This window comes from Elephantulus edwardii, unplaced genomic scaffold, assembly GCF_000299155.1.
Source record: "Elephantulus edwardii isolate Elephantulus edwardi_28Jun2011 unplaced genomic scaffold, EleEdw1.0 scaffold00127, whole genome shotgun sequence".
Taxonomy (NCBI): Eukaryota; Metazoa; Chordata; class Mammalia; order Macroscelidea; family Macroscelididae; genus Elephantulus; species Elephantulus edwardii.
In genome coordinates this window covers 7,525,195-7,537,443 of record NW_006399877.1, presented here as the reverse complement: position 1 = coordinate 7,537,443, position 12,249 = coordinate 7,525,195, and the positions used below count along the sequence as shown (strand labels likewise).

At 40.6% G+C, this 12,249-nt stretch overlaps 1 pseudogene; it reads left to right on the top strand.

Annotated features, from left to right (window-relative positions):
• Positions 1–82: 82 nt before the first annotated feature.
• The window catches only part of LOC102845192, a 36,699-nt pseudogene continuing 24,532 nt past the window's right edge, over positions 83–12,249 (top strand).

Below are 12,249 nucleotides of genomic sequence, written 5' to 3'. Positions count from 1 at the left end.
GGCGGGCGCGGGGCGCCCCCGGGGGACAGCGGCCGAGACCCCGGCCGGACCGGGCGGCGGGAGGGTCCGGCGGGGTGGGGGGATGGACGGACGCGGGCCGTGTGTCCGGCTTTGGAAGGAGTCAGGTCGCTCGGCCTGGGCACCCTTAGGGTTCCCGTCCTCCGAAAGTGCTGACCCCGCGGGCGCGCGGCGCTGGGAAGGTGGGCGTCCAGCTTCACCTGCGGGAAGGTGAGCCGGGGCCGCGGCGGCTCCTGTCCAGGCCGGCGGACCCCGCGCCGCCCCAGCCCGCGGGCCTGGGACCCCGGAGGCAGTTCCTGGTCGGGAGGCAGGGGCGACTCCCTGCGCGGTCCTCCCTGCGGTCACTTGGTCCGTCCAGTCCCTGCGGCTCCGGCCGTGCTGATGGGAACACAGACCTCCCTCCAGCGGTGTTCTCGCGTTTGACAAGGCAGCCCAGCACTCCTCGGAGTGGACAAACTGGAATATGCACTTTGCTATTACATCAGCGTGTGGACATCAGAGGAGAGCACGAGGGGCGAGAAAGAAGAGAGTGACATCTGTCTGCGGCAGGACCCTGCCCTGCGGAGCCTTCCTCCCCCCAGAGTGCAGCGATCGGGGCCCGGGGTCATTGACGCTTGACGCTTGACTGGGGCTGGAAGGGGTTTAGGAACCGCATTCTGCCTTTCACTCATTGCTTTAATTCTTTGACAAATATTAGGGAGCTCCGGTGGCTTAGTGCTAAGGAATTGCACCGCCAGTACAAAGGTACGCAGTTCAGATCCACCAGCTGCTCTGCAGGAGAAAGAGGGGCATTCCTCCATGCACTTCCCTGCCTCCAAAAACCCACTGGAGGGGCGTTCTGGGCCGTTCTGGCTCTGTGGTACACAGCAGCGTGACACATACTGAGCTGCTGCTCCTGCCTGGTGGTGTAGGCTTGGTGATTTGACTCCATCAGTAACTCCACAGACTCCTACACCCTTTTGTAAAGGGTGTAAAATCCTGACGGAGGGTCACCATGATTAGGAATCCACTTAGTGGACTGTTTCGGTGTTGCTACCCGAGTTCCCCCCAGCCGCCCAGCTTATTTTTCAATAGATGAATACTTAGAAGAATAGAGTAGTGGTAAGCGATAATTGAACCAGGGAGATAGGCTAGTAGAGAGTTAGGGGGTAGGGACCGGAGTTAATTTTAAGTAGAAAGGAAGGCCTCATAGGAAGCAAAGACCTGACTGGAATCAGCAGCTGTTCCTGGAGCTGGGGAAGTGGGCTTCAGAACCTAGGAACTGCTAGGCCACAGAGCAGGTGGCAAACACAAGAGGTAGGCATTTAGAGGAGAGTCCGGAGAGTGCATCTCACCTTATTGGTACTGGAAGAGGTTGTTCAATGCCTTGGAATCTAATTTTCTATTTCTCGTCTTTAAATAGGGAAACTAAATTCTGGAAATTTGTCCCAATATCACCACCTCACACATCTCTGCCTTCAAATCCAGAAAAATTCAGAAGGCTTATAAAATCAGAGTATATTTCAGGAAATTAAATGAATTATCTTTCTCATCTGTAAAACGACACTGTTGTTTGTGAAAGAATTTGCTTTCTAAGAGAAGAGACTAATTTGAAATCGTCAGAATAGTAGAAAATATAAGGAAATAACACGACACATGAGAAATGCAAATAGGAATCATTGTATTCACATAGTGCCTGCCATCTGGTTAGGAAATTACTTCTCTGCTGGCTATTTAAAGTGCCTCAGGGACATCCCCCTTGTTTGTATGTTCTTTAAACATTTTGGAAGTAAGATGTGCTAAGTTTTTCATCCTTTCCATTTTTGCCTTTAAGACTAGTTTTCAGATTACCTAATGTGGCTGCTGAGAGATTTTAACTTGGAATCAATCAACTCATAGCTGACCCTCCTGTGGGTTTTTAAAGACAGTAAATAGCATGGGAGGAGATTGACAGTCTTTTTACAGAGCAGCAGATGAATTTGAACCTTGTACTTTGGGATTTCAGTGCGGCTTCCTCCACTAGGCCACAAGAGCTCACTGAATTACTTAATAGGTTAAAAATGTTTTAAAAAAGTTTTTATAACTATCTTTTCATTTTAGTTTACACAAGGAATCTAACATTTAAATGAGTTTGCTGAAAGGCTATACATTGGAAAATAATCTGCCACAAGACTGTCTTTTTTTTTTTTTTAAATTTTTATTATTTTTGTGTGAGTGTACCGTCAAATCAGATCTGCCTGGTACAGGAGGAGATTGTCCCTCCTTCCCTGGCAGAGCATCTGGTGGATTTGAACAAGATTGTCTCTTAAAGCATGAGAAATGGGAATTTCAAGTTGAGGATGTAAATGGAGTGCCTTGACTAAGGGGCTCATGATGGTGATAGTGGTGAGGTAGTTGTGTTTTACTAAGTGCCTGTCTCCTGGCTCTTTTGTTAACTTTTTTTAAGTGACATTTCTCAGTGATAGTATCTTTGATGTCATAGCAGCTCATTTGTCTTCATGACTCTGCATTTTAATGTGCCATATTGCTATCCTCTTTGTTGACCTTCATGCTGGAACGTTTGGACCATTGATAGTGGTTGCAACCCCTGAGAAAAACAGTATGAGAAACAAAATTACTACTGAGCTTTCTACCCAGGTTCCTTCTCCAAAGGAGCTTTGGGTTGTGTCATTTCAGACTGAGTTCTCCATCAGTCTCTGCTGATTCAATTTTCAGTACTTTCTGTTTTCTATTTCTTCTAGATTAGTGGGTGCAGTCTTACTAAGCTGAAATTGCCAGCCTATGTTGGTGTTAATGCAGGTGTTTTAGAGGGCAGTCAGATGGCCAGCAGTTTGCATTGCCTTAATGTTTTTGGTCCCCTTTCTAAATTCTTAATCTACCTTTCCACCTTGCAAGTTTTGTGGTATTTATAGTCCTAGTTTTTGTGTGTTTTTAATGCCTAGAGGAATTAGATTTTAAAGTGTAAGTAGATTTTTATTCATGGCCAACTGAGGATCCTGTCATATCTTTTGTCTAGAATGAGTGTTTTTACCTCATTTTTTCTTTATGTTGTCAGATGAATTAAGTTTTATATAGGAATGCTAAATGACACCTGAAATTATGGGCTGAATTGCCCTTAATTTTATGTGAAGTGGAGAAAGGAGAGTAGAGAAGTTTGAAAAACGTTAAGGATATTCCTTCAAATGGCCAGAATTTATTTTAGAAAATATTTTTAAAGTATTCCATACTTTCTTATTTTAAGTAATTAAATATAGATGAATTTTTGTATTGTTACCAATAGAATTTTCATTGAATTTAATTTTATTCTTATAATGAGCGATATCCTGAAATTTGTCCCTTTAAGTTAGGCCCACAGAAGTTTGCTTTATTGTTTTTTCTCCCTTTTTAATAAAAGTGTAAGAATAGAGCATAGTGTATACAGTTGGATGACCTTCTGGATATGATTACCTAGCAATTTTTTCAGAAAGTCGAGGAAAAGGTGGATAATGTACGTTTAATCCAGTTGCTTTCTACTGTCAGTAAAACTATCAACCTTAAATATTTTGAGTTTTGTGGTTTTTTGTGTTTTTTTTTTAATTCTTTAGCAGCAGCAGCATACAAAGAATCCTCTGATTATAGCTAGGACCTTACTTGAAAGTGTTTTACTTTATTTAGTCCACTGATAGTCCCTTGGAATGTCACCATCTTGTGGATTTTAATGGTATTGATTCTGCACAGCATTCACTGCAGGCAGTGATTTTGCAACTGAAAACACAAAGCTTTGCTCATTGTACAGTTTAATACAGTGGTTAGCCTTCTCGGAGCTTAGTGCTTATTTCTGTAGGGTACATGCTGGATTTCTGTGAGGCTGGCAGTTATTTTCTGTTAGATATGTTTCAGAATGAATACTAAACCCCTGTACTGTGCTTTTGAATGAAATAATCGTGTCCCCAAAACTTGGTGTTTGCTGTTAAGTTGGAACTGACCCATAGCTGACCCTCCCCAGTGGGTTTTCAGAGACAGATAATTGCACAGAAGGAGATTCCCCCTACTTCTGCAGAGCAGCTGGTGAATTTGAACTGCGTGCCTCAAGGATTGCAGTACGGCTTCTTATCACTAAGCCACCAGAACCTATTAGTGATACTCATTTCTCATATCAAAAAGATCTCGTAAAGATCCCCTTGTTAAAAAAATGTGTGTTTCAGACCCCACCCAAGAGAAACGGAGAGAGGTCCTTTTGATATTGATCTGTTGGCAGGGCTAGTTTAGAAGCACTCTGGGTGATTCTAATATTTTAACTAGGTGTAAGTGAGCCGTTTATCTGTATAGCATAAACATGGTGAAAAATTGTTCTTCCCTGTGAAATTGCTGGGTGATTTACATTGTGGTTTTTTTTCCCCTTTACAGTGTTAAAAGGATCTGACAAAGTCAGCTCTAACTCCCTGCTGTCAATCAGCAGAACTTTTGAACAGGTGAGTGTTGAAGGGAAGCACAAAACTGAGGACTTGTGCAAACAGCTTATTTTTCTTCTAGGTTTCAGTTATTAGTAAAACACATAGGGCATTTTTCATTTAACTGTTTTTAAGTGCACAGTTAAGTGGCAGTAACTAAATTTCCACCATTTTTTATTTGTAATCACTGAGGTTCCAATTAACTCTTCTTCTGAGGTTATAAACAGTGACTCAAAAGTACTTTGGTGTCATATAGGTCTTAAGGATCATTATATCATTTTGACATTGATCCAACTATGTACATATTTGTTAAATGGTCATAATTTCTTAATGTAAGAAACAGGAACCCATTTAGACTAGCTTAAGCCAGAGAAGAATCTTGGGCATAGAGTTGAAGCAGTTTGCTTCATGAAGGACTGGATCAAAGTAGGAAGCATTCAGGAGCATCCCAGCCCTTTGTCCCCTCTTGACCAGATAGCATCTCTGGGTTTTTTTGGCCTTCCCCTTTAATCTTCCTCCAGCCTGTGTCTGTCTACTTTAATAAGCATATGGGAGAAATTAGCCATGCCTAGAGCCACAGAGGAACTTGAGCACTAATATCATTAGCCAACTGATTACTATTTCAGTGTGCAAATTTCAGGTTCCTGGAAGAGCATATTTGATTGGTTCAGCTTGGATCAGTTTTCTGTCATTGGTCTAGTTCTCCATCATTGGTACAGTTAGTGTGGCCACAGGGGCTGGGGCCTAGCAGTGCAGCTGTGGTTAAGTGACAGGCCCCAGTCTGGTGGGGAAGGTCTCCAGAAGAGTGTAGTGGGGGCATTTCTAGGCACATCCCCACAGATGCTTTTAGGTGTTTTCCTGGTGTTAGAGAAAAATGTCCTATATGTAGCTCTTCAGTTTCACTTGATTTGTTCTGAATAGCTAATAAATAGCCTATCTTTTGGTGGATGAGGTCCAGAAGGTCTCACCAGCCATTCTTGGTGGAACTTCTTAGTGTCCTTTTTAAACAAAAGTTATTGTTTATGGGTATCATCCCAGAGAAGGATCTAGGGTAAAGAAAGTGTTAACAAGCAAGTGGGAGGCTTAGTTTGTAGAAAAATTCATGCCATTGTTTACTTACTATAGTTTGGTTTCTAAATACTTTTGATGTGTATTAAGCAACACAAGTAAACATTTTAAAAATGCTATTTATTTAATTTTTGTAGCTTGTACATATTTAGTGACATAATCATGTTCTTGAATTTTGTTGATATTACTGTGGTTCTAGATTTTTTGATTAAAAGTAGGAATTTTAATGGAAATTATTACATGATGATGACAGGCTACAGATGTACTTTTTGTTCAGTCAGGGTGTTTTTAGTCAAGTGAAGTTGAATCCATTTTTTCTGATAAAATTGCTCTTTGTATTGCATATTTTCTTAAATCTGGATGCTGAGGAAAGGCAAATTCAGGACTGTGTTAAGATTAAGAGGTTTCCATGTAATCTATGTTAAACTAAAGCAATGTTGTGTGATAAGATGTTCAGGTATCGTGTTAATGATGGTGGCATTGTATTTTTCCTAGAATGGTTCATGAGTTGCTAATTTTATTCTTAGCCTTTTACCAAAAGGGAAGAAGAAAACATTGAGAAGCAATGGAAGAGTGATGGAATAGTGCTAGCCTTTCTTTGTGCATAGCAGTGCATTCTTTGGGAACACAGCAGAGCACCTTTGTTTTGAGGTTGCCCTGGGCCTGGAGGAAGTTGTGTCTCTTCAGTGTTGGCACTTGGGTTGCAGAGATTGAGGAACAGTGGGCAGAGCTGTTGTCTTGGTCCTTTCTGATTGGTAAATCCTGGCTCATGTACTTTGGGCATCTTGTTACAAAGGCCCAGTCCTTGGAAAAAGACACCATCCTTGGAAAGATGGAGAGTCAGAGAAAGGAGGATCCCCAACAAGATTTATTCACACAGTGACTGTAACAGTGGACTCAGTTATACCAGAGATGAGGATGGCACAGGATAGAGCAGGATTCAGATCTGTTGTTTATAGGGTTGCTGTGAGTCTTGGTCGACTTGATGGCACCTAACAACAACAGTAAATCGGAGGTGAGGCCTGTGAGGAGGGCTGTGCATTATAGTTAGTCTCTTGGGTATGGAGGTTGTGCTTCCACCACATGACTAAGTGTACAGGGAAGCTGTGCTGTAAGATCGGAGGGCCAGAGAGGGTGCCTGAATCCAAGTTCTGAACTCTGACACGGTAGAGACTCTTACCTTTGTTAAAGGCATTTCTTACTGTTCTGCTTGATTCAGTGATGTAAAGGAGTGGGAGTTGGGGGACCAGTGGAATAAAGTTGAGAGATTCGACAAAAGAGAAAAGTGGCTTCCTGCAAAATTAATTTTCCTGAAACTTGTAAAGATACAGGAAAAAAGATAACTAAGCCTATTGAGCACTGTATCTGTAGTAAAAAAGTACATCAAACAGTTGGGCTTTTAAAGAGAGATGGAGGCTTGACTTTTCTATCTCTTACTGCCTGTAAATTTAGACAAGTTTCTTAGACTCTTGGAGTTTTATTTACTTAGCTCTAAAATCTCTCTGTGATTATATCACAAGTGCCTAACATACTGCCTGGCACAGAGAAAGCAGACCCTGCAGTGAATGGTAGGATCTGTGGTTGTACTACAAAGTATAGTAAGTACATTTGGGTTGTAACATTTTATTTTTATAAATTTTTAATAGCCCTGGTCAGTGGGTTCAGTTTGCCTGTCTTTTTCTTTTTTTTCCCTCTTCCCCATTTAAGTTTTCTTAATCTAACAAATATTCAGATACCCACTCACTGCTAGGTGGTGACAATGCTAAACAAAACACATGGTCCTCCCTTCATGGAGCTGTAGTTTGAAGGCATTCAGAAGACATTTAAGTACTTTCCACAGTGTAAAGGTCACTGTGCCCTAGTTTATATATTTTGTCAGATATTTCTGTTTTTCTGAGGCAGGCAAGCTCAGATTTTTGCTCTTAGTACGACTTCCCCAACTTAAAATTGGGATGCCAGAGAACTTCTGATTTTTAAACTTGTCTCTTTGTCTTAGGGAGCTTTCATGATGTACTGGTAAGGAGCTGCACTGGCAACTCAGAAGACAGGTAGTTTGACTCCACCATGGGGGTGCTCTGGGAGGATTTACTGCCTCCGAAAACCTACTGGAGGGTCAACTGTGGGTCATTTCCTACTAGACAATACACAACAAGAACATTAGAGTACTCTTCTGATGTTGTGTTTAGCAAAAAAGGTTGATTGGAACCCAGCTCCACTGAGAAAATGAGGCATTCTACCTTTGTAAGGAGCTACTATATATACCCTTAGGAACCTGTGGGCCAGTTCTAGTCTGTCCTGCAGGGTTGCTGGGAGTTAGAACCAACATGGCAGTAGTAGAATTCATACTTGCCTTAGGAGAAATTAAACTTGAGACATTTAAAAAGCATGCACTTTTATTAGTTCATAAAAAAAAATATAACACACTTTGTGTTAACATATTTTTTGTTGAACATACTTATTTTCTAAAATATTTGTAAAGTATTTGAGAGGAATGACCTTTTTACAGTCTTATGTCTGGCTGGATTCTCATAAGTGTTTCTGCTTTCAATCTCTTGCTGTTACAAAGAAAATTCATTCCCATAGACTTAGTTCATAGAGAAGATAGGGAGAGATACTTTAATGACTTTTTAAAAAATTGGAAATATTCTTTGACAAGTATTTAAAGATTAGTTGTAATGCGAAATCTGGACTATGTCAATGAACATTTTTATTGTTAAGATTCCTTTGATCTGTTAGAGCCTCGTGAAATAATGGTTTAACATTGAGCTTAAATACAGCACAAGCTGAGTGGATGGTGCAGTACTGGGCCAGTTTTTGTTCTGTATGTTGGAGCACTGTGAGTTAGAGCTGACAGGATAATTAATACCTGATGGCAATAACACTTTGGACATTAATGTGGTCTTTTAAATTATACTTTATATATGTGTGTATGTAAACACACACATAAACTGGGAGCCCTGGTGGCTTAGTGGATAAGGAGTTGTGCTTGCAGTTGAAAGAAAGGCAGACACTTCAAATCCACCAGCTGCTTTGTAGAAGGATGAGCAGTCTCCTGGCGAGTGGTTCACTGCCTCTGAACACCTGCTGGAGGGTCAGCTATGAGTTGTTATCAGTCAGTGGCCCATAACAGCAATACATACACACAGAATAAAATTACTTTCATGGACATCAACACCCAGCAGTCACATCTTTAAATATTGGAAAACTGCCAAACTCATGATGGTGAATGTTGTTAATGTGCTGTGGAGTTGGAACTGACACATAGCTGACCCTCCAGCAAATTTTCTGAGAGTGAATTGCACTGGAGGAGATTGCCCATCTTACTCCCATGGAGCACTTGGTAGATTTGAACTGTATGTGATGTTTTTCAGAATTAGAATTTTTAATTAAAAGTTTAGGATTTTTTTAAAAAAAAATTCAGATTTTAAAATTGGCAACAAGTATTCTTGTCTTGAGTTATTGAGTATTATTCTTTATTTATTTATTTATTTATTTTTGGTGAGAAAAATTTATTACATTTAGAATTAGCCCGCTGGACTCAGTTTAGATGATCCCAATTTTGTTGGCAACATCCAAAGCATCATAATCAGGAGCAAGTCGAACATAGGCCTTCTTCTCTCCATCAGGCCTAATCAGTGTTGACCTTAGCCACATCAGTGTCATAGAGCTTCTTTACAGCTTGTTTAATTTGGTGCTCATTGGCCTTGACATCCACAATGAACACAAGTGTGTTGTTATCTTCTATCTTCTTCATAGCTGACTCAGTGGTCAGGGGAAATTTGATGATGGCATAGTGGTCAAGCTTGTTTCTCCTGGGAGTGCTCTTCTGGGGGTATTTGGGCTGCCGTCGGAGTCTCAGCGTCTTAGGCCGCCGGAACGTGAGTGACGTGCAGATCTTCTTTTTTTTTTGGCTGTGGACGCCTTTCAGGACTGCCTTCTTGGCCTTCAATGCCTTTGCTTTGGCTTCAGTTTTGGGAGGGGCAGGGGCTTCCTTCTTCGCTTTCGGCTCCATCTTCGTAGAAAGCTCGAGTACTATTCTTAAGGAGTATAAGTGGATGGCTTTAACAAACACATTTATTCCAGCATCTCTAGACCAGCCTTCCTTGTTAATTCCCATGTGCCCTGGTGGTGCGCCGCCTTTCCCCCTGCCAAAGAGCTGCTTTGCACAGGGGCCCAGGTCTTAAAAGACTGACTTTGCTCCTGAAATGATTTATCAAGGAATCCCTTACCTCTCTTTTGTCTTCAGTGACATAAAAGGTATACCTCTCATATATACCATTAGAATATCAATATATCCCATTTAGGGCTGTGATGGTATTAAATCCTTTTGTAACTATTTGGTTTAACAAATCATGGATGGTCATCATTACTACATGTGTTTTGGGGATTTGCATTTCAGTTTATGCAGCTTAGATTTCCAAGTTAGTGCCCTTCCTTGAGAAAATCATTGAACTTTGTTCCAGAACAGCAGAAGCACCTTAGGCACACTTCGTTCACCATGAAGAATGTTAAAATGGGGATGGGGGGAAGGGACGTGGGAATTGTATACTAATGAAGGAATTTTCTTTTTTTTTTTCCCCTCTCTTCGGAGGGGGAAGCGAGCTGGTGGGGAGGGCTGGGAAGGGAGAAAATTGCAGCAGTGAATGAATGGAAATCCAAGACCTCTGTAAAAAAAAATTATTTAAAAAAATAAAAAAGAATGTTAAAATGATGGATACTTCGTGTCAGGATGAATGAAATCAACAGTTTTCACTACTTAATTGAAGACTTTCTTAAATCTTTCTTTCATCTTCCTGCGAGTACATGGCACATGGCAGTGGCTTATCCTGCTGTGGTTTGAATGATGCTGAGAAGCTAGGGATTTTACATCTTGTTTTGTGTGTGATTAGTCTTAAGTGCCAATATAGCGAGCAATGCTTGTGTGTCTTAGTGTTAAGTATTACTATACAAATAGCTTTAACATCATGGATTCCCTAAAAGATGATTTTTTGGTAGAGGAGGGTCTATGGACCATACTTTATACAGTTTCTACAGTTTTTCAGTATTATATATGTTAAATTGATTAAACCCAAATAAATCAAGCACCTTGAAAAAAGTATTTGAAATTGGAATGAACCTATTACTGGCGGTTATTAGATATTAATGAGGACCTTTAGTGTTGGGTAGGTATGGATTTGCTCAGTTATGATTAATTATAATTCTGTAAAAGAATCTTTTATGTGAGTGCTGTCGAGTAGAACTTCTGCAATGATGTCAGTGGTCTAAGTTTGCACTGTTTAATACAGTATCTGTTAGCCATTTGTGACTATTTAGTACTTGAAAAGTGGCTCGTATGACAACACACTTTTTCAAATATTAAAAACCTTTTCGGTTTTTCTTAAAATTCAAATTCCTCACAAACTTTGTTTTTTAGAACAATATTACAGGAAAATGGAAAAGTAATTGTCATACACACTACACCCATTTTCCCCCAATTAAAATAGATTAATGTGTTACATTATTATTTTTTTTTAATTATTTTTTTGTGTTACATTATTCTAATGAATGAGCAAATGCTGATAATTTTTATTAACTAAAATCTGTGGTTTCTTAGTCTTTATTGTTCCAGCATCCCATCCAGAATAGTAGCATATTGCATTTAGATGTCATAACTCCTTTGGCTCTCCTAACTATGACTTTGTTTTTGATGATGGTTGTGTAGAGTATTGGCCAAGTAAATGGTCTCTTTGGTATAATATTGAGATTTCCCCTATGATTAGATGGGGCCTCTGGATTTTATGAGGAAGACCACAGAAGGAAAATGTCTTTTTCATTCCCCCACATCCAGAGTTCATGTCACAGCATGATTTCACACTGACTGGCCTGACTCGGGAAGAGCTTGTCAGGTTCTGGCTACTGTAAATGTCTCTGTTTTCTTCCATGTGAAGAACTGAGTTTCAAATTTTAGGTACTTTTTCTTAATTTAGCTTAATATAGACATATGTGACTGACTAATGACTGCTGTTATTGGACAACACTATTCTAGGTAAAATTCCTCACTTTCAAGTTTTATCCAGAATTTTAACATCTGTTTGGATATATACTATGATAGATGATTTAATAAAAAAGAAATATAAAATGTTATGTTTAAAATATATTATTTGCCCCAATCACTGAGCCGCCGCCGAGGACTCAGCTGCCTCCCCCTCGCGCCCCCTCGCTTCCCGACGCTCCGTCCCCCCTACCCGCCTTCAGCAGGCCGTTTCCACCGAGGAAAAGGAATCGTATCCACCGAGGAAAAGGAATCGTATCGTATGTCCGCTATCCAGAACCTCTACTCTTTAGACCCCTTTGCTGATGCAAGTAAGGGTGATGACCTGCTTCCTGCTGGGGCTGAGGATTACATCCATATAAGAATTCAACAGAGAAACGGCAGGAAGACCCTTACAACTGTTCAAGGGATCGCTGATGATTATGATAAAAAGAAACTAGTGAAGGCGTTTAAGAAGAAGTTTGCCTGCAATGGTTCTGTAATTGAGCATCCAGAATATGGAGAAGTAATTCAGCTACAAGGTGACCAGCGCAAGAACATATGCCAGTTCCTTGTAGAGATTGGACTGGCTGAGGACGACCAGCTGAAGGTTCATGGTTTTTTTTTTGTGTTTGTTTTTATGTTCAAACAAGGTTTATGGAATCAAATTCTAAAGATATACACATAATCAAATGGCCATTAAACAAATCGGCTTTTTCCCCCCCCTTTGGGATTCCATTCATT